The sequence below is a fragment of the Trichechus manatus genome, unplaced genomic scaffold (genome assembly GCF_000243295.1).
Source record: "Trichechus manatus latirostris isolate Lorelei unplaced genomic scaffold, TriManLat1.0 scaffold00032, whole genome shotgun sequence".
NCBI classification, from domain to species: Eukaryota; Metazoa; Chordata; class Mammalia; order Sirenia; family Trichechidae; genus Trichechus; species Trichechus manatus.
Window position 1 is genome coordinate 7,876,918 of NW_004443968.1, and position 23,877 is coordinate 7,900,794.

A 23,877-nucleotide genomic window follows, 5' to 3' on the forward strand; every position below is an offset into this window, starting at 1 on the left:
AAAATTATACATGAAGTTATTATTTCCAACGAATTAAGTATGTACTAAGTCATTGGAGAAAATATTACCAAGATATGCCTTGCATTTGCATTACTATTGAGTATGTATTTTTGAGTACAGTTTAGCATTAACAATCTATAAGCAAAGATTACTTTGTCAATCCCTGTATGCTTCCATAGCTATTCTTCTGCTGTTTCAGTTAATATTATGTTACTCCGCATAGCCATTTCCATACAGTAGCATAACCAATATTTGACTAAGGTCACTGTTCAGCCTCTAAATGTGAACAATGATGTACATTAAAATTGAGGAATAAGTAAAGTTTGCCTTCATTACCATCATCCTCTGCATTTAAAAAAATATATATATTTTCTCTCTTTGTAGGCACTACTTCTATTTCCAGACGCCTAGTAGCTTCATGGTCTCATTACTCATCCTCTTTGATCCATATAATTTTCAGAGACACTCATCTATACTGTATGTTAATGATGACTATAGTTAGTTATGTTAGCTCTGTACCAGGTATTTGCATTTTATTAGACTATCATGTTTTAAACCAATAAATTATATTGCTAAGAATGGTATGTCCTTCAAGATTAACCTAAAATCATTCAGGAAGGAAAAAAAATGTGAGCAGTTACATGTGTGGAGAGAGATTCAGCAAGCATTATTTAGGCACGCCGTTTGAATCCACCCAGTGACTCCGGGGGAGAAAGTTGTGGCAGTCTGCTTCCATAAAGATTTACAGCCTTGGAAATCCTATGGGGCAGTTCTGCTCTCTCCTATAGGGTCTCTATGAGTTGGATTGAGTAGATTCTTGGATATTGTGTACAAAGTGCTAAAAATAACTAAAACCAAGGTGTAGTCATTCCACACCACATACAGAAAGAGTCCTTTGTCATCATGGTCTCCATTATACATCCCAAATTATTCTGGTTGTTCTATTCATAGAAATGTGGGTTGATTTAAAAGTGAATCCAAATTTTAATAATCTGATAATACTCCACTTCACAGCACATTTTTGGAAAAAAAACAAAAAATATTGCAATTGTTTAACAATTTACGCCTACTTACCAGACTGACCTAATTGAATAGGATTATTCAGTTTGTAGGCATCATGAAGATATTTTAACCATATTTCTACACCTTTTGCTTATGGAAAGCCACTAAATAACAGGTCTTCCCACCACTGTTTGTTTTCTCTGCTTATTCTCTTATTTTTAAGAAGTGGTATTAAAAACGTACACCCAGAACCTAGGTCCATACATTTTTGGTCTGGTTAGGGAAAATGATCAAAGTGAATAACCAAGGCATATGTTCACCAATTCCTTTCTTCCTTGAAGAATGATGAGAAATTTATGAAAAGGTAAACGTTCATGTTTCACAAGAAGACATCTGCCTGCTGAATCATAATCTGGCTACCATTAGAAATATTCCCTCTTAAAAAACTGTAGGATATTAAGGGAGCTAGTTTTCTCTGAACATAGGAATACCTGGTTCCTCTCTTAAAAAGCATCTCCTGCTACTCTGTGTTCTACAAGGGTATGCTGGGGATAGGTCCCAGAGAGGGCTGCTGTCTTTCCCACTCTCATTACTTCCTACAGAAAGAGAAGGTGTTCCATTTCTCTCCTCAGCTCCAAACTCAAAAATTGCCCCACACATCATCCAGCTCATTGTGGGATAACATATTATTATAGTGATAATTTACCTTGACTCAATGTCTGATTGTATATGTAAATGTGCTTATTCTAGAATAATGTTTTCTTAAAAAATTTGATGGCATCTTGTGTGATTATTACAAGTACCCTAAATAATTCTATCCTAAAGCCTGTTTCACAATCGAGTTCCAGTGCCCTGTTACTTAAGGGAGCCATTGATATAAGGGAGTCAATGATAGAGATCCCAAATGGGTTTGGAAAAATCAAAGGACAAAGAGGACTGGTGCTCACTGTTCATGTTTAATATGGTGATCACAAAAGCTATATAATCCCAGTGTTATCCTCTCAACAAACATGAATAGTGAAGGAGAGGGAGAGTAAAGATGGCTAGCTTAGTGGGGTGTCTGGTCAGATGGCCCATACACAACCTCAAAGTCCCCGTGATCCAGTGAGTCAAAAGGAGTGGTGGAAATTTCATGAGACTCCAAGACAAGCAAAAAGTTGAAATTTCTTGTATATTAAATAGGTTGTTAAGCCAGCTGAGAGAAAAGATGACCTTAAAGGAGACCATGTAGATCAGAGGGGAAGCAGACAGGAGACAGAAGCTAAAGCCTATTAATGAAATAGATGCCCCTGCAGACGGTAAAGGTAGTGGTCAGAATGGCCTACCCACCCCAAAGCCTTGCCACTGAATAACCCTTTGAAAGTTATATGAAACACAGAATTATGTAGAGGTCCCTCTGAATGGCTATTATCTTCCAAATGAAGGCTTGAAGTAGAAAGTAGGTTCAGTTATAGAAAATTAAAATGTTACATTTCTTACACAACTGTGATTAAGGACTGAGATTCATTCCTCCTACCACAGTGTCATCCTTCACTATATGAAGATCACTTCTGTAACTGAACAAAGGATTGGGTCACAAAGAGTGTCAAGCCCCAAAGGATATATTCAATGACATGCTCACAACTTGGTATAGAAAGGCTATTATTTATTTATGTAAAGGGTATTTGCTTTCAGAATCCCACATAAATATGGGGAATAACAATTTGATCAGGCACTATGACTTCAACCATGGTTTATTTATAAAAATGAAATTATGAAAGAGTCTATATATTTTTATGAATTGTGATTTCCTAATCGTAGTTTTTCATCAATATCACTGATACCAAAATGATGGGATAAAATGTACAGCTAAGTCCCAAAAGAACAGCCAACTCTTTCCTGAGGGAAAATTGGGGGTAGGTGGTCCAAGTTTTCAAGGTGGGGTTCCTTCTTTGATTTCCTTCACAACTAAAAATACCCTTTCCCAAGTCAAGTCTAAACTCTGGTTTTCAATCATTGCAAAGAACTGTTTGGATTACAAAAACATGTCTGGTTTTTAATTTAAAAATACAACTTATTTCTACATTCAATATCCTAAGAATTCTTACTTGCCTCCCAAGAAACACTGTGTCCACATGTGTTTGTAAATGTGTGCTTGTGCGTGTTCATGCCTGTGCTTTTGGGAGCCTGGTGTCCACTCCACAGCTGGAGGTGAGAATATTTCCAATTCATTTGAATAAATCATAGATAGGATTCTTCATATATATATATATGTATATATATAGGTGAAAGGAATGGAAATTTATATAATATGAATTGAATATCAATAAAGTGAGACTCCACTAAAACCAAACAAAAAGTAGTTCACCTAACCAAAATGCTCATACTGGAAATTTCTTTAATAGAGAACAAATCTTTTAATTGTTCAAAATGAGATAAGGCTTAAAATGCAAATGTATGTTATGGAACAAATTGGCAAGTACAATATAATACGTAAATGGATGATATCAGATTTTTCCTGAGAACAAGTTTTATTTTAATAAAAGCAGTGGCAGGGAGTGTCTGAAGGCAATGAATGCCCAAAGCTAACCTATGAAGGGGAAAAATGCTACAGAGAGAAGGCAGTGTTGCTTAGTGAACATGTCATAATTAGTCCTTTGAGTCAGTCAGCCATGATGGGACTAGAGTGATTCTCAAATACTTTTTGACACTTCGAATTTACTACCATGTTTCATTCTTTCAAATATTAATTGAGCTCCTATTATAAGTTAGACTGTCAAAGGCATTTGGGATACAGCAGAGAACAAAATCCCCAAATTGCCCGCAGTGAGCTCACAGTCTGGACAATAAGTATATAAATAAACAAAATATATATTATTTCAGAGTTAAAAGTGCTTCAGAGATAAATAAAGCAAGGAAAGAAAACTAAGAGAGAGCTTGGATATTGGTGGGTTTGTCATTTTAAATTGAGTACTGGTGGAAGGTCTAGAAAGATGAGTAAAGACCTGCAAGAGATGAGGTAGTGAGTCATGCAGCTATGCTGGGGAAGGGCATGTTGAAATATCTGAAAAGCCTGATGTTAAAACCATTTTATTGAGTATCACTACAGCTACATATGTTGGCACCCGCTCATACTATGCGTAGTTCAGTCAGTTGCTGGGATTCATTAAAACTCTATTATTATAAATTCATATATATAATGCATATATACTTGCATGTATATATGTATGTATATCCTTACAGAGAAATATATAGGTATATTTATTCTGTAATTTTATTTATCAGAAAAAAAGTTTTCATGATAAATATTTCTATTTATTTTTATCTAATAGATAGGAATGGACATAGTACATTATACCAGAAAGAAATTGTTCTTTTATTTGTATAATATCATTTAAGGTAAGAGTTATGAAATTTATTAGATTTTTTTTTAACTGAAAATGTAATAGAGACAGAAATTCAAACACCCATTGCTATATCTTTTTTTTTTTTTTAATATATATATAAACTCCGTAACTTAACAAAGACCTACTAAATTTTCTAATTGGGACCTATCTTGGCTCCTTTTTTTACTGGTCTTTATTTTCATTCTTAAAATGAAAATTATGACAATTCTACATTTTTCTAACTAAAAAAAAAGTACGTTTTATGTTTATGAAAGTCAAAGGACTATTGTCAACCCCAGTGGACTCAGATTGGCCTGTGTTTACATCCTCGTTTGTCTCTATCAAGAAAGATGGTGTGACTGTTAATCCTCACCTTTCACTCTACAGAGAAGCTACATGTAATATTAAGGAATTTTAATAGAAAAACATGTGATTTAAAAATTAAAAAAAATAAAATAAAACCTTTTCTACAACAAATCAATGTATTCCAATATCTCCACTCAGTAGCTGTGGCTGAACTATGGTTTGGGTGGTCACATTGAAAGAGAAAAAGAGAAGGAAATGAAGGCAAGAGGGGTTGGAAGGAAAATTAAAAAAAAAAAGATGCTGCCTAGTTACAAGCTGCAGAGGGAAATTAATATTCAAAAGGTTAAGGTGTATGTGAAATGTATGTAATGAGTAACACTCATAGTTTGTTACTATAGGTTCATTGCCTCTAATGTTGAGGACGGCACATGGATAATTTACGATTCCCATTGTCCCCTCTACAGGGATTAATTCTGAATTATTTATGTACCTATATACGCACAGAACTGAAACATTTTAGTTAAAGTCAGCCACTTACTCATAGTCTTGAAATTATGCAGCCCTTGTTGCTAAAAATGATGTTAGCCTCTTGTGATTTAAGTCATAACATTTTATTTTCAGTCCCACTGAGAGAGAAGGCATACAGGAGGGGGGTGAGGGGGAGATATATTTTTCTAGGATAAATCTCAGAATGCATTTCTTAAAGATGTAAATAGATAATGGTAATTTTGTTGAGTCAAATTATTGTTGTAGAGAGATGTAAATAAACCTTTATTCATGATTTGTGATCTTGTACTGGTACACTATAAGACTTGTTTTCATATGGGTATCTTTAAATACAAAGCCTTTACATTCTGATAAAGGGAATTCCACCTACATATTAATTAAAGAATGAAATTTCATTTTTGGGAAATTGTTTTATTCCATTCAGATTTCACACCAAACCATTTCATTTAGTGCAACTGAATTCAGAAAAGTACTGTTTCCGTTTAAACTCCAGTGATTACTCACTGCTATTAAAGCCTCCTTTGACTATATCAGAATTAATCATGAAAAAAATGCAGGCATTACACACTTCTCTTAAAAATCACAAATTGTATGCTGGACTAACCATGTGTTTGATAGACACTAACGCTGTCAACGTAAGAATATTTTGCAATTTTTAATAAATTGGATTTTCAAACATTGTGTGTATTTAACATACTTTCATTTTTGTATAAATTATAGGCTTCCCTATAATTATGATATTAATTTGATCAAAAAAAATCTAAACATCCCATTCACAATCCTTTTAAGAAAAAAATCTGAAAGAAAAATAAAAAGGAGTCTCTAAACAATTGACCCCAGACCTTTGGAATTCAGATTACCCAGTCTCTTCTGATCTCAGGAATTAGGTATCCCTAATAATCAGGGTGCATCTCAACTAGACACCATGCTACATAGCGCATTTAGTATGAAAATAAATGCAGAATCAGAAGTATTCAAATAGCAAAAGAAAAAAGATATACATATATATGTATATATGACATCAATTTCTCTCTTAGCCCCTACCCCATACAATTCAACAACTGATAATAAATTAGAAGGAGGGTTATATTGATGTACTGCTTGACTGTAACACAAAGAAGCGTAGTTAGCAAAAAGCTGCAGTGGGTAATGAACAGTATTTTAACTCGGCAGTTTAACCTCCGTGTCTGTCAGCTGTGACCTTTTACCAACCCCAATGAGAGTCTGATTTCTCACTTTTGCTACTCACTGCTGGATGAGTGAATGTAGAATTTGACAGCAAGAGGTTTTACATGAAAAGGAAAGGTACTTAAAAAGCATGTTTTGTGATGATAGGCTACATTTATTCACTGTTCATTACGCTTGGTGCAGCAGCAGCGTTGGTGGATTGATTGGGTGTGAGCAGCTTGTCTGCTGGGGAAATGAAGAGGCATTTTTGACCTGCATGGGAGCTGAAGTGACCTCTAGATGACCCCCCTTTCACCTGAAATTGACCTTGAAAACAACCTAGGGTTCACTCCCATTTAAATAAGGGGGAATTCTTCTAACAGCATGTGAATTATTACATTTGATATATTGAGCATTTCCCTTCTCCCCCGTCCATGTTTTTTAACTTTTACAGATGTAAATGCATGTAGGGGGTAAGGCGAGAGTTGGCTATTAAATGTCCAGACTCTGCAGCTGCTCTGCTTCGTGTTTGTACAGATTTATGGAGGGAGTCAACTAGACTTTGGACTGCTTGATGTAAAATTTTACCATTCATCATTATTGATTAGAGTCCACACTCTATGACAGAGCCCAAACCTTACTATGACAATTGCTATTTCAGTTGTTATGGGCCATAGGGATGATTTAAAGGAGCACAATAGCTATCTGTAATTACACATGAATAATCCATGAATTCTACACCACAACGCTTATAATCAGACCCTAACAACTAAGGCTTGAGACATTTATTCTTGTTCTCTCTTTGGCACCTGTGCCAAAAGTTGCCAGTTTATGAAAATTTAAGCACAACAAGCTTACTGTCTTCCATGTTCAAAGTTAAGTTTTCACTCTTGGTAAAAAAATAAACCACATACTTGGAAAGTGATAGCCAACAGTACATTTTTACAGATGATTTAATCAGTAATTGGACTTGAATCAATATGAAAGGATGCCTATTACTCTGTGGTCAATTAGCATCAAGTAAATATATTAAAATTTGGTATAATTGCTGATAGAACCAGAGGAGAGGAAGCCAAACATTTATAATTATAGTTTTCAATTTTTAAACAAGTATTTGACCTGAAGTCTTTTTTCTCATATTTGGTCAAAATGTTAAGAGAACAAAACTCAAGACCATAAATTAGATCCTAAGATATGAGGAAAATTTTATAGGTGTTACATAAGCTTTAATAACTGTTGAAACTAATACACTAGCCTAGGGATTCATATGGTGAACCTCAACAATAAATTAGTCTCTAATTTTGTGTTGGCTGGGAAGATGAATAAAATGTTTGCCCGCTGAGTTTATGCATATGTGCAGACCCTAAATATTGATCCAGAGTGCTGGTGCAAACACACCTAATAAAAAATCACACTTATCAGTAGCTTCATAAGATACCTCCACATGAAGAATAAGAAGATATCTTCACGTGGAGACAACCCTATGGAGATGGTGATTTTCATGATATTTTTAGGAGTTGTCAATTTTGTCCAGTACTTCCAGAAGACACCCACATTTATTCACCCAAAACTGAGAAACCTATGTAAAATTTGGGTAGTAATTCTTCTTCTAGCTCCTAGAATTCGTGTGACTAATGGTTATATTTACTCTACTTTGAAATTATAATTTCCTAGCAATTTATGAATCAACTTTTGTCTGTTGCTTGCTCTACTACCACGTATTACAGAAAAGCATTCCTTCTGCCCGGTTTATGACATTTCAGTAGTTTAACCTATTTAGGGCACAGTAGTGTTGTTTAACATGGATGCATTTTTCATACCGTTCTATTATTTGCACTCAGGGCTACAGGCACATTAGCAATCTGTGAAGTATTTGTAAATCAGGATCAAAATTCTGACAGAATATTTATTGCATTGACTTGACCTATTTTCTATCTAAAGCCCTATTCCATAATTCTTGCTTCATTTGATGTTAATCCTATGCATAAAAGGCAGTAACCAGGACATTTGTACACAATAACACTGTAGCTTCCACACAGGAGGATTCTACTAATCTGATTTCCCGCTCTCCCCTCCCACCCCATCGCCAGTGTGTGAGGTGTTTACACCTGTGGTTGTTCCAAAGCTCCACGAGGCCTTAACTTAACCAATGCATGTTATCCAGTACATTTTATTCTCCCTATCATCACAGTCATGAATCACTGCAAGGATCCTCGGCAGGTTAGAGGGCCTGCAAATTGCAATTATTCTAATTTAGGATCATATCATGCTTTTTTAATTCTTGGGAACATTTGTTTTCCCTTTGAATTATTCTAGTATTGAAACATGTTGTGAATCTCATCGCTGCAAGATTGGAATTTAGCACTTAAATCTTAAAAAGTAACTATTGTCAACTGACGTAAAAGACAATACAGTTTTTTTTTCAAGTCATGTAAATGATTTTTTTCAAATATTATTTTCTCCTAACTGCTGACATTTGTCTGTACGTCAAATCAACACAAAGCAAGAACGTGTTCTTCAACAGCCAAAGTCTTTACACAATACCACATACACACACACAAAAAAGACCCATAATTGCTATGACATTAGAAATCCATGTACTTATCTAGTCAGCCTCCATCTCATCTTTGTTCCTACCTCTCTATAAAGGATATGGCAGTTTTGCCCAAAGGAAGAAATAAAAGGAAATCCTCGTTAAAAGGTACATTAACGAAAAAAAGAACAGCTTTATTGGGGACATGTGCAGAAAGGGATGTTTGAGTAGTAAATGATAATTTACTTTTGAGGTATATTAAAAAGGTTTAATCTTACTGATCATGAGTTAAATTGGATGTTTTAATCAGAGAGTGCCAAAAATAATTATGCCAGAGCGCTTAGTCTGCAGAACGTGTACACAAAGCATATAAATCCTTTGCTTCCCCAGGGATTTCTCAGAATAACACATAACTAAAAGACAAAAGCGGTATCAAACTCATATAAATTAACATTGCAAATGATCTGAAAAAATACAATAAATAACATGATCCCATCACTTTGAATATGCAGCACAGAGAAGGGTGTCCAACACAAATATATACATTAATCTCCTGTATCCTTACTAAACTTTTTTAGTAAACTTTTCTTCCATTTACTTTCTACAGTTCAATTCAAGGTCATTCCTTTCATTGAGAGAGCTGGGCTGGGTGACAGAGCATAGAAATCTCCTTTTCCTTTTAGAAATGAATGTGAAAAATAGGATTATTTTCCTAATGAGTTTTTATTGAGGAAGTAAAATAAAGAGGTTGGACCCAACGACCTTGAAAGTCCTTTGAAGTTCTGAAAATTCTATGATTTTAAGATTAATATGTACTGAAATTAAGGATTTTGCCAGATGAAAATCAGTATGTACATGAACTGATGTTTTAAACTGTCAGCATTAACGCTTCTTACAAATGTCTTTAAGAGTACATTTTTTATAAAAAATACATTCTTTATAAAAACGTGTATTCTAATTATCTTTGAAAACTATATTTAAAAGGTATATTTTGTTTGTTCTTTGACTAATTGCTGAAATTTTGGTACCATCTGAACAAAAGAGAAAAAATAGGAGACTACAAGGATGAATTAAGAAAGCTGTTGCTTAATGGATTTAGAACTGAAGTATTTCTACAATATTAAACTGTAAAAATGGTGGGAGTAGACCATGGGCTTTATTTCATTTGTGTGAAAAATACAATGTGTATAATTGTATGTGTTAAATTTGCCACACCCCTCAATTCTTATTAGATTTCTTGTTCACATACCTTATGTCAATTAAGTACATCTTGATAGTTTGATGCAATTACAATATAATTTGAAAAAAAAAACGATACCTTCACTTTTTCTGCCATTGATAATTGACAACTTTTAAGTGCAAGCAGGATTTCCCAAAATAAAATATAAAATATTTTGGGCCATAGATTATTTCCAATCACCGATCTAAATAATTTTGTCATTTTAAAAAAATATTAAAGTACAGGTAGTCACAAGAAGAATGAAAGGATTTTTTTAAATGTATGTTTCTCTTTAAATAGTAGAATTCACTCCGGAACATTATTCAAGTTTGATGTAGAAGCTGATCATTTTCTGGAGGTTGATAATTATTGAAAGCTGAAAGAAGAGTGGGCTGAGGTTAAGTGAATCATCAGTTACACATCTGATACTTTCCCCACCGTGTAACTTAATTGGTTTACACTGATTTTGTTCTGGAGTATTTAGGGACAACATGGGGCCTTTTCTGCAGATCTGAACAGCTGCTTGATTTGGTAATGGAAGAAGGTTATCAGTAGCCAATTGCTCACAGCTGAAAAACTGCATGATACTGGTTAGTCCATTGGAGAGGACTTCCTTTTTTTTTTTTTTCTTTTCCCTAAATGTGGCTTTTGTATTTGACACTGTTGTCTACTGGGTGATCTAGGTAAATCCACTTGTCCCTTTGGTAACCTAGCTTCATAATATGCAAATCAGAATTACTACACACAAATTTTTAGCCTCTGTGTAATAGATTTAAGAATGTAATAGAATTACTCCTCTTTAGAACATAGGAGCAAATGTGTTCCCTTTACCATGGATTTGTGACTTGCCACTACTATCTCTTTGGATCAAAGTTCCCTTTGAGAAGTTTCTAAAAGCTAGCGAACTCTATCTACAAGTGTGTATTTAAGTACACACACATACTCCATTTTTGCAAATAATTTGAAGTTGTCCATATACTTCAAATTAAGAAGTATATGGGCAGTTAAGAAGTCTATTTCAAAATATACTGAATACATTTATTTTGAAATAGACTTCCTTTGTGGCCCATATGAATGCTAAATTACTGAGAAAAAGGTCTTCTAGTCAATCAGATTGGAATGAAATGATTATGTATCATGTTAAAGAGCAAAGATCAAATAAAAGTTTCTCTTTTTTTTGCTTCAAAAATGTGCTGGGCAACAAGAAACATGTATTTACAAAAGGAACATATACATTCATTTACATTGCCTCTTCTAGTATCAGGATCATTGCAAGGCTATTTTTGTATTTGTTTGAAAGATATATTACTGCACTAAATACACAGTTTTCTTTTTTCCAAATCTTCAGCTTTATTTCTATGGTCAGCTAAATAACACATATGTATGTATATGATTCCAATATTAATACTGAAATGAGATTTAGAAGTGAATTCAGTGTTCTTCAGTGTGTTATCCATTACCATTTCCTATTCCAGTGGTTTTCTTAAATATCTGATCCAAAGAAATGCCTGGCAAGACTGGACAATCACAGACTGTCTTAGTCATCTAGTGCTGCTCCAACAGAAATACCACAAGTGGATGGTTTTAACAAAGAGAAATTTATTCTCTCACAGTCCAATAGGCTACAAGTCCAAATTCAGGGCATCAGCTCCAGGGGAACGCTTTCTCTGTTGGCTTTGGAGGAAAGTCCATGTCATCAGTCTTCCTTTGGTCTGGGAGCTTCTCTGCGCAGGAACCTCAGGTCCAAAGGACACACTCCACTCTACTCCCAGCACTGCTTTCTTGGTGGTATGAGGCTCCTATGTGTCTCTACTCACTTCTCTCTTTTATATCTCAAAAGAGATTGCATTAAGACACTGATCTTGTCAACCTTATCAGTATAACCTCATCACAGTGATAGAATTTAAAACACATGAGGAGATCAGATATAATCTCATCATAGTGGTAGAGTTTATAACACATAAGGACATCACATCAGATAACACAATCAGACAATACTAGGAATCATGACCTAGCCAAGTTGCTACACACATTTTTTGGGGGACACAATTTAATCCATGACACAGGCCTTGTTTGTAAATCTCATTATTTTATCTGCCATACTGTTTAAATGCTTCTATTCACAGATTAGTCACAAAATAATTAATTGCTGAAATATCAAAGGTGATATCCCACTAAGGATCTGAAAACACAATGAAGATACTTTAGAGAATACATTTCAACTTAAATTAAGTTTTCTATTTGGATTTTTATTTGGTATGTTACTACTGATGGACATATCATTATCCTATTTCTAAGGAATATTATATTGATTTACAAAAATTAGAATTTTGTTTAATTTCTTTAATTTTAACCTGAAATTGAAAAATAAAATCCATGGTCAAGCATTATAATCATCCCTGTGCATATACCTTTAATTCCCTTGACTCTCTCTTGATTCTGGTTAAATCCAAATCACCAGCTCCTCTTCTCCACCCCCTTACTGTGGAATTTGAATAGAGGAAAACATTCCATCATGCTGACTGGTCTCACTCACTTTATATCTATATTCATATGTGTCCTTAATGATGTCATATAATTATTAACACATCCCTGGTCCACTCACACTTCTATTCTCCTAGACAAATAATTTCACATCTTCTCAATTCTCAAACCTCAACACCTTCTCTGCTGTCCTCACGCTCAACTGATGAGTTTTTTTCTACTTCAGTGAAAAAACTGAAGCAATCAGAAGAGAACCTCCAAAAACCCAGTCCCACCTTTACCAGGATGTGTACTCACATACTCTGCCTTTCTGTCTGATGTCATTGATAAAATTCCCAAGTTCTTTTCCAAGTAAAGCCTGACTTTCACACAAGTTTCTGTCTTCTTCCCTTACTCAAGGACACAGCTCTAGGAATTCTACCCCTCATTTTCTCCAATGTCATCAATTACTTACTCTTTACTAGATCTTTCCCATCAGAAAATAAATGCTGGTATTTCTCACAAGTTAGGAAAAAAAATCTTCTTTTTTCATCCACTTACTGCCACAGAATCTGTCACTTTTTTTTTCTTTTTATTTCAGCAAAACTCCTCAAAGATTTTCTATTCTGTCTCCAACTCCTCTCCTCCCAATCTCTATGAAACTCACTGTAGTCTGGATTCCCACCACTACCACTTCCACAACCACCAGTCAGGTCTCTTTGATCACAACAACTCCATGATGCTAAATTCTAGGATCAATTCTAAAGTTCCTGTCTTACTTGACTTATCAAAAGCAATCAACACAGTTGATTACTTCTTCATCCTTAGCGTGCCTTTTTCCCATCTGTTTTCTAGATCATAATCTCTTGTTTTTCCTCCTAATGACTGATGCCTCTCTCACTGTCATGCTTACTTTTTTTTCCCTTGTCTTAATTTTAATATTCCCCCCAAACTCATTCCTTGATCTTTTTTCTCTTTTCCATCTTTTCTGCCTACCTTGGTGATCTCGTATTGTAGTTAGGTGCCATCAAGTTGGTTCCGACCCATAGCAACCCTATGTACAACAGAACGAAATACTGCCCGGTCCTACGTCATCCTCACAATTGTTGTTATGCTTAAGCCCATTGTTGCAGCTACTGTGTCAATCTATGTCCTTGAGGGTCTTCCTCTTCTTTGCTGGCCCTCTACTCTAGAAAGCATGATGTTGTTCTCCAGGGACTAATCCCTCCTGACAATGTGTCCAAGGTATGTGAGATGTAATCTTGCTATCCTTGCTTCTAAGGAGCACTCCGGTCATACTTCTTCCAAGATAGATTTGTTCGTTCTTTTGGCAGTCCATGGTATATTCAATATTCTTTTCCAACACCACAATTCAAAGGCATCAACTTTTCTTCAGTCTTCCTTATTCTTCGTCCAGCTTTCACATGCATATGAGGCAATTGAAAATACCATGGCTTGGGTTAGGCGCACCTTAGTTCTTAAAATGACATCTTTGCTTTTCAACACTTGGAAGAAATCTTTTGCAGCAGATTTTCCCAATGCAATGCATATTTTGATTTCTTGACTGCTGCTTCTGTGGGTGTTAACTGTGGATCCAAATAAAACGACATCATTGACAACTTCAATCTTTTTTTTTTTAACTTTTTTTATTGTTATAATTTAAGTGAAAGTTTACAATTCAAATTAGTCTCGCATACAGAAATTTATACGTACATTGTTATGTGACCTTAATTGCTCTCCCTAAACTGTGACAGCACACTCCTCTTTTCCACTTCTGATTTCCCGTGTCCATTCAACCAGCTCCTTACCCTCTCTGCCTTCTCATCTCCCCTCCGGACACAAGCTGCCCATTTAGTCTCATGTATCTACTTGAGCGAAGAAGCACACTCTTCACCAGTATCATTTTATGTCCCACTGTCCAGTCCAATCTTTGTCTGAAGACTTGGCCTCGGGATTTATTTTAGTTCTGGGTTGACAGAGAGTCTTCCGGCCATGCTTTCTGGTGTTTCTCCAGTCTCAGTCAGACCACTAAGTCTGGTCTTTTTACTAGAATTTGACTTCTGCACTGCACCCTTCCCCTGCTCCATCAGGGATTCTCTGTTGTGTTCCCTGGCAGGGCAGTCATTGGTGGTAGCCAGGCACCATCCAGTTCTTCTGGTCTCAGGCTGATGGAGTCTCTGGTTTACAACTTCAATCTTTTCTCTGTCATGATGTTGCTTATTGGTCCAATTGTGAGTATTTTTGTTTTCTTTTTGTTGAGTTGTAATCCCTACTGAAGGCTATAGGCTTTGATCTTCATCAGTAAGTACTTCAGATCCTCTTCACTTTCAACAAGCAAGGTTGTGCCATCTGCATAACGCAGGTTGTTAATGAGTCTTTGTCCAACCCTGATGCCATGTTCTTCTTCATATAATCTAGCTTCTCGGATTATTTGCTCAGCATACTGATTGAATAGATATGGTGAAAGGATACAACCCTGATACACACCTTTCCTGACTTTAAACCACACAGTATCCCCTTGTTCTGTTTGAACAACTGCCTCTTGATCTATGTACAGGTTTCATATAGTTCCATGAATTTAAGCAGTCTCTCTATGCTTACAATTCTGAATTTGTATAGTCCTGATGGCTAGACATGGCCTTATAGATGTCTAATAGACAACGCTAACATGTTTCCAAACATGATCTTCTCCCTCAAATCTGCTTTACCTTTTATACCTCAGTTGATGATAATTTCATATTTTAGTTATTCAGGACAAAAGCCATCATTAATCCATGTGCAAATCCCATGAAATCCACCTTCAAATATCCAAAATGTAATCACTTCTCATCTTCTCTATTGCTGTCATCATGGTCAGAACAACCATATTCTCTCACTCTGTCGCAATACTCATTGAACAGATCTCCCACTTCCACCCTTTTTCCCCTACAGTTGATTGTAACCACAGCAACCAGAGCAATTCTATAAAATATAATTCTGATTATATCATATTTCTGTGAAAACTCAGCAGTAACTCCCCCTTTCACTCAGAGTAAAACTTACAGTGGCCTAAAAGTTCCAACATAAACCAGAGCCTATTTCTTCTCTTGTGTTTTCTATTGCTCCCCCTCTTTCTTGATCATCCCACTAAAGGCACACTGAACTACTTGTTTTTCCTTATTTGGGCCATTGCTCTAGTTGTTTCCTCCATCTGGAATACTCTTTCTGAAGATACTCATTTTTCTAATATTTTTCCTCTTTTAGGTGTTTGTTCAAATCTCACCTTATCAACAAGGCATAAGAAACACATTTAATACTGCAAACTGAATCCTCCCCAACACTCCCAATCCTCCTCACCCTCTTCTATTTTTCTTTATTCCATAGAACTTACCAACTTCTAATTCACTACATGATTTACTTATTTATTAAGTTCATTTAAATGTTTACTTTCACCTGTTTCTAGAATATTACTAGAATACACACACACGCACGCACACATAGCACACAGCTCCCAGAAAAAGATATTCAATCAGATCTACAGCACTCAAAAGGAGCTCTGAGGATTTTTTTTTTTTTTTTTTTTTTGATGAAATTGAGTGACCCTTGAGAAGACAAGGATATCCTGGTTGACATTTGAGAGTTTCTCCAACATAACTCACACACCTCTGCCCCATCACCCTGGTGTGAAGTCAATCATTCGATCAGTCCTGGCAATTGACACTGAAATCTGAGTTCTTTTTTTAGTGTTTCATTCTTAAATAGATATGGAAAGGCAAGTGCTTCCAGATATTTGAAAAGAAAAAAACATCTATTATAGGAACAACAGAAATTAGAACAAAGAAATAGGAAAAAAGAGAGGTTTTTTTTTTCTTTCTTTTGTTTTTTAATGAAAGATAGTGATACATAGAGTCTAGAAAAATTTCAAGGGGTTGGTGGGTCCATGGTAGTCAACAAGATAAGAAATTGGAAAAGAGGTTTGGGCGGAGGACAGAAGGTGCCATTCACTCAGTCAGTCAATACATATTTATTATACGGTTACCACAAGTCAAGTACAGCTGTGAGTCATGGGGTGGGATAAAGTTTAAGCAAGTTAAGTCTAAAGTACCCATGTGACATTAAGTCACAATATCTTGGTGACTTTTCTATGCTCTGGTCTTTGGCCCAACAGAGTTCTCTGTGATGAGAATCATCACTGTATAGGTGGTGGTGGAATTAATAGACATACATAAGATTATTCAAAGAGAAAAACAGTAAAAACAGAAATTTGAATATATGAGATCTATCATAAATTCTAAAACATGTATTCTATTATCCAAGTATATATATAATGTATTTTAATCAGATAAATCTTTTAATAATAAAATAAAATACATCCCATTCCTCTCTCCCAGTTCCACCAAGTAAACATTTCTAAGATTTTAGCAGATTTTTCTCAATACATATATATTTTGAGAGTCAAGTGCTAATTTTAAAGACTTTATGTAACACATAAATTCAATAAACCTTGAGAGTTTTAAATTCAATAAACCTTGAGAGTTTTAAATTCAATGGAGGAAAGATAGTCTTTTCAATTAATGGTGATGGAGCACCTGAACATCCTTAGGCAAAAAAATGGATCCCATCTAAACCTCAGACCTTATACAAATATTAACTCAAAATCAATTACAAACTTAAATGTGAAATGTAAAGCTAAAAAATTTTAGGCAAAAAAGAATAGGAGAAAATCTTCGGGACCTAGGGTTAGGCAAAGAGTTCTTAGAGTTGACACAAAAAGCACAATCCATAAAAGCAAATATTAATAAATTGGACTTCATCAAAATCTTTTTTAAAAAAGTTTACTCTGTAAAAGACCCTGCAAAAAGATACAAAGACAAGAAATAGAGAAAATATTTTTAAATCATGTACCTGACAAAGGACTATCTTTAGAATTTATAAAGAATGCTCAAAACTCAACAATAAGAAAAACAATTCAATTAGAAAATAAACAAAAGTTATGAAAGGACATGTCATCAAAGAGAATATGAACCTGTTGCCATCAAGTTGATTCCAATTCATACAAATAGCAAATAAGCACTTGAAAAGATAATCAACCTCACCAAACAAAAAACAAAACCCATTGCCATCAAGTCAATTCCAACTCATAGCAACCCTGTAAGACAGAATAGAACCACCCCATAAGGTTTCCAAGACTGTAAATCTTTACAGAAGCAGACTACCACATACTCCCTCCACAGAGTGGCTGGTGGTATCGAAGCGCCAACCCCTCAGCTAACAGCTGAGCATTCAACCACAAGGCCACGAGGGCTCCTTTTCAACCTCACTGACCATTAAAAAAGGATCTCTGGTGATGCAGTGGCCAAGCACTCCACTGCCAATCAAAAGGTCTGCAGTTTGAACCCACTAGCTGCTCCATGGGAGAAAGATGTAGCAGTGCACTTCACAAAGATCACTGTCTTGGAAACCCCCGTGGGGCATGTGGTGTGATGGATCACCTTTGTGTGGCCTTTCTAGCCATTGTCTTGTAATTCCCACCCAAGTGATTGTGCGGGACTGTGTGATAGGGTAATTGTGGCCCACCAAAGGAATTGGTCAGTTTTGCCATCCCACTGGGCTTGAAATGAGCCACGCCCGAGGTAGGAAGGAGAGGATCCCACCACCACCAAGGAAGAACACCCAGGATCCAGCATGTCCTTTGGACCTGGGATCACTGCACTGAGAAGCCCCTGGAACCAGAAGACCAAGACAGTGAGCTGTAACCCTAAAGATGTGAGAATTGGTGGCAGGAGAGACCAACAGGAGACTGAGCATTGGGCTTCTTGGCCCACACAGCAAGAAAGCTGAGTGCCTGGGGTGCCTCTGGGGACTTATTGGCAGGGGCTAAAAGAGCTTTGTAACACTTAACTGAGCAAGGCAGAGGCCTAAGGCCAGAGGGAGGTGTGCCTGCGAGCACAGCTGAAAAAAGGCTGCCCTAGTGAAGAACTGTATCCTGAGTGTTCCTGAGCCTGAACTGTAAACTGTCACTTCCCTAAAAAAACCCATAATTGTGAGTATTGTCTGTGAGTTCTGTGTGGCCATTGAAATGAATTATCAAACACAGCAGAGAAGTAGAGAGCACTGTGGGAGGGACGGTTGGTGTCAGAACTGGTAAAGATGGCAGAGAGAGGAGGTCAGACTCTGCCCCCACGCCATTTTTACAGAACAGTTCTACTCTGTCCTATAGGGTCACCACGAGTCAAAAGCCGTTATAAACCAGTTGCCATCGAGTTGATTCTAACTTAGTTGTTTACATGCTTTGAAATGGCTATTATCAAAAAAATGAATAATAACAAACATTGGCAAGGATGTAGAGGAATTGGAACCCTTGTGCATTTCTGATGGGAATGTAAAATGCTGCAGCCACTGTAGAAAACAGCTTGGTGGTTCCTCAAATAGTTACACATAGAACTACCATATGTCCTAGCAATTCCACTCCTGGGTATACACCCAAAAGAATTGAAACAGAGACTCAAACAAGTACCTGTACACATGTGTTCATGAACAGTGTGTAAATAGCAGCACTATTGAGAACATCCAAAATGTGGAAAAAGCCCAAACGTCCATCAGCAGATGAATGGATATAGAAAGTATGGTATATCCATGCAATGGAATATTATTCAGCCATAAAAATGGAATAAAGTACTGTTACATGCTACGGTAGGATGAACTTCCAAAACATTATGTTGAGTGAGGGAAGCCAGATACAAGGGTCACATATTGTATTATTTCATCTATATGAAATATCCAGTATAGATAAAGCTATAGAGACAAAATACAGATGGATAGTTAACAGAAGCTGGGAGAAGGAGAATCAGGGAGAAACTGCTTAATGGGTAGGGTATTTTACTTTGGAATGATGGAATTGTTTTGGAACTAGACAGAGGTGATGTTTACACAACATTGTGAATGTACTAAAAGTCATTCAATTATTCACTTTAGCAGTCCATCAAAAGATAAATGAATAAACAAAACGTGATGTATGGGTGTATATATATATTTACATATATACAAACACACAACGGAATATTATTCAGCCATAAAGAGAAATGAAGTTCTGACACATGCTACAACATGGATGAACCTTGAAAACATTGTGCTAAGCAAAGTAAGTTAGACACAAAAGGGCAAATATTGTGTGATCCCATTTATGTAAAATATCTAGAATTGAGACAAAAATTTATTAATAGTTACTGGGGATTTGAGGTGGGAGAATGGTAAGTTATTGCCTAAGGGGCACTGAGTTTCTCTTTAGGGTGATGAGAAACTTTGGAAATAGTGGTAATGGATGCACAACATAGTGAATATAATTAACATCATTGAATTGTACACTTACAAATGGTCAAAATGGCAAATTTTTTGTTATACGTATTTTACCACAATAAAAAAAATCAGTTAAAAAATAATTTTAAATTCCTTTTATTAAGATTATATATTTTGCGATGGAAACCGCTTTTTTTCTAAGTTTTCATTCATGACATGATATAGCTTTCTACATACTATAAGTATATATTCAGATTCTTTGTATTTAAAGCTTATCAATATTAGAATAAAAAGATAAAGGGGAAAAATTCCAAGTTATTCATGTAATATACTACTTAAAAATAATGTGAATAAATCAATTCATTTAAAAACTGGATCATACCAGGAAGAGTATAAGTAGCTTCTGACAGTCCAGAGCTACCACTGAGAAGAACATGAAAGAAAAAAAAAGATAAAACACACAAATCATCTGTTTAAAGGCACCGCAGAACTAATGAAGCAACAAGAACTGGAGAGTCAAAGAGTCCAGAGAGGGAAGACTCTTAGGTAAGTGAGCTGACTTCTACAGCTACTTTTACCGTGGAGTATTTGGCAGTTCTAGAGTTGGGCAATCCTGAGAATTGAAGCTCTGCACCGAAAGACCAGTAGTCCTGGGAAATAGAAAAACCAGGAAGGAGATCTTCTGGAAAAGACTGGTAAGAGAGGCTCATGTATCTGGCAGGTTTTTACATCAGGGTAAGGACCAAATTCTGGGGCTATGCAGAGTGGGAAGGTAAAAACTGAAGCATAAAATATCTGAAAAGTAGATTCAGGTTTTGAGCAGCCTCAAAAAATAAAGACTAGAATATCAGATATGGCAAGGGAATGAGACCCCAAAGACCCCTCCATGCTCTCAGCTGAAAACTCTGGAGTTCCAGGATGATCCAGGGATGGGCTAAGACAACAGGACTACAACCCATTATCAATCCTCGATACGGTTAAGGTGATCAGCCTTCACTCTGCCTGCCAAAGAAAAGATAAAACCCTCACTGAAGGAAGATCACATCCTCTACAATATTTATACACAATATCTGGCATTAAATCAAAATTTACCTGATAACAGCAAAGACGAAACCATGGGCTTGAAAACCGAAGAGAAAAAATAAAACACAAAACAAAACAAGTCCAAAGTTCATCTAGATATTAGAGTTAGCTCTCAGGAACTCTAAAATAATTATGATAAATATATTTAAGAAAATAGAGGGGAAATTAAGACAATGGATGAAAAAACGAATAATTTTAACAATGAACTAAAATATTTTAAAAGAGTCAAATGGAAATTCTAAAATTGAAAATTACAACATATGAAATTGAAACTCGTTAAATGGGATTTACAGCAAAAAGACACAGAATAAAATTGCTCAATAGAATAAAATATATCCACATTAATAGGACATATCAAAATGGATGAGCAGAGAGAAAAAAGGAAAGAAACATTCTCACAAGAGCATTAAAAAAAGTAGAGCAAATGAAAAAAGTCTAATACATGTGTAACTGAACTCCCAGAAGGAGAGGAGACAGAGAGAATGGGACAAAAACAGTATTTAGATTGCTGACAATTTTGAAAAACTGATAAAATATATCAACCCATAGATTTGAGAAGCAAGCTCTGTGAATCCCAAGCAGACTCTTTACAATAGAATTACCCTGATGCACACAATAGTGAGACCACTGAAATCCAAAGACAATTGAAAATTAATCAGGAATGAGAGTGAATAAACTGTGACCACACACAACATCTATGAACCTAAAAACATATTTTTAGAAGAGAGAAGGCAGACACAAAATTATATATACTGCACAACTGCGTTTATTTGAAAATAAGTAAAACTAATCTTTAGATTTAGAAATAAGGAGAGTAGATACTGACTAGAAAACACGTTCAAGTGGCATCTGGGGTCTTGCAATGTTGTATTTCTTGATCTGGGTGCTGGTGACAGGGGTGTGTTCACTGTGCAAAAATTCATTAAGCTATGCATCTAGGATATTTTAAACTTTGTGTATGTATTTTATACTTTGCTACAAGTTAACATTCAGAATACTGTCCCAGATAGAGGAGAATAAAGTCCACAGTGAACAGGGTGGATAAGAAATGAGGATTAGCTAAAAATCCATTAGAAAGGTGAGTCTAAGCCCACTGGTGTTGTCAAACTGAAAATGATGAATCAAAAAATATAACAAAGAAGTGCAGTACTCATAAGTATTAAATAGTATTTGTAAGTTTTATAATAGACACATATTATTGACTATGAAGAAGATTTGCTTAAAAAATTAAAAACTCCTGAATTTCTGATTTCAGGATATTGACAATTCTTCAACTAAAGTTGGTATATTTTTTGAGTCATGTAAGAATTATAAGATTTGATGTTGTACCTAAGAAACCAAAAGAAAGCAAACAAAATAATCATCTTATCGTTAAAGTAATAAACATATACAGTTTTATCATTCTTCAGCCCAATGCTGCCAACTGTATAATTTTCTAGTTGATTTCCTTCTTTGCAAGCTTTCTTGATCGTTTGACAGTTTTTAAATAATGGTATCAGAATTTAAGTGAAAATAGAAGAGAAAATGTGAAATACATAAGTCAGTAGGGGTATATATGTTTAGAGATAAGACTATGATTTAAATTTTTTTGAAAATAGTATAATTTTAGCTTACTAATAAATATTGTAGATATGCTACATGATAAGAGATGTGACAGAAAAGCTGGTAGTGCAGCAATAATAGTAGGTGACATATTAGCAATATAACTAAGTGTCAACCAAAGTCTTTCACAGTTACTATGCCAAGACTAAAATAGAAATCAGACACATGTTTCTATCAGATGGGGGTTCATTGGAACGATGCAGCTGTTGCCTTTAGTACAGAAATTGAAGATAAACAGATTCATACTTTGAGAGGTTACAACATCTTCTGATAATTTAAATTCAGGTTACATTTTAAAAGACACGAAGTACCAAATAATGAGAAGTCAGATGATTTGAAAACATCGTGCCAAGTTTTAGTAATTCTCAAAACATATATCAGAAATGTCTGCGTGATGATTTCTGTTAAATTCAGTTAATATTTGAATAAACTACTGTCGTAAAAGACTAATACTGTGAAAAAGACTGATAGTTGCCTCCCAATATCCTTTCTCCCCTTTTTGTGTAATAATAAAGTCCCAATTTTTAATGTGCTGACATGCACCCGATTAAAAGACTACATCTCCCTGCTTCCTAGTGAAGTGTAGATATATGACTGAGTTTGGGTCAATAATATTAAAAGGAAATATTACATTATTGAATAAGATAGAAGTACCATTCATCTCTCCTTCCTTCCATCCTGCCGCCTAGGACACACATGTGATGACTGGAGTTCCACTAGTCATCTTGCATCCTAGGGTCCCAGCCTAGGAGTGACAGAAAGATAAGCTAAAAGGAACATGGTGCCTGAAATAACTGGTAGACCTGCAGGCCAGCCCTACTCTGTCTACCTCAGGGCATTTTAAACATGAGAGAAAAGCTTCTATCTTGTTAAACACAACATTATTTAGGATACAGAAATATAACATGCACCCAAACCTGAACCTGATACAAATACGTGCTAAATATAAGAAGTGGTGTGTGCATACTCTTGGAGTCCCATTGTGGCATACCAGGTAAGCACTGGGCTACTAATCGAAAGATTGGCTGTTTAACCCATATAACCCACCCACAGGTGCCTCAGAAGAAAGGCCTGGCAATCTGCTTCCGAAAAGCCACAGCCACTAAAATCTATGGCATACAGTCCTACTCTGAAACATGTGGTCGCCATGAGTTGGAATCAACTGAACAATAACTGGTTTGAGGTTTTTTTTTGTTGTTGTTGTTTTGTTTTTGTTTTTGTTTTTTTTTTGGCCTTCATGGTTTTACTTTTTCTTTTTTTTTTAATATATATTTTATTGTACTTCAGGTGAAGGCTTACAGAACGAATAGTTTCTCATGAAACAGTAGTACACATGTTGTTTTATGACATTGGTT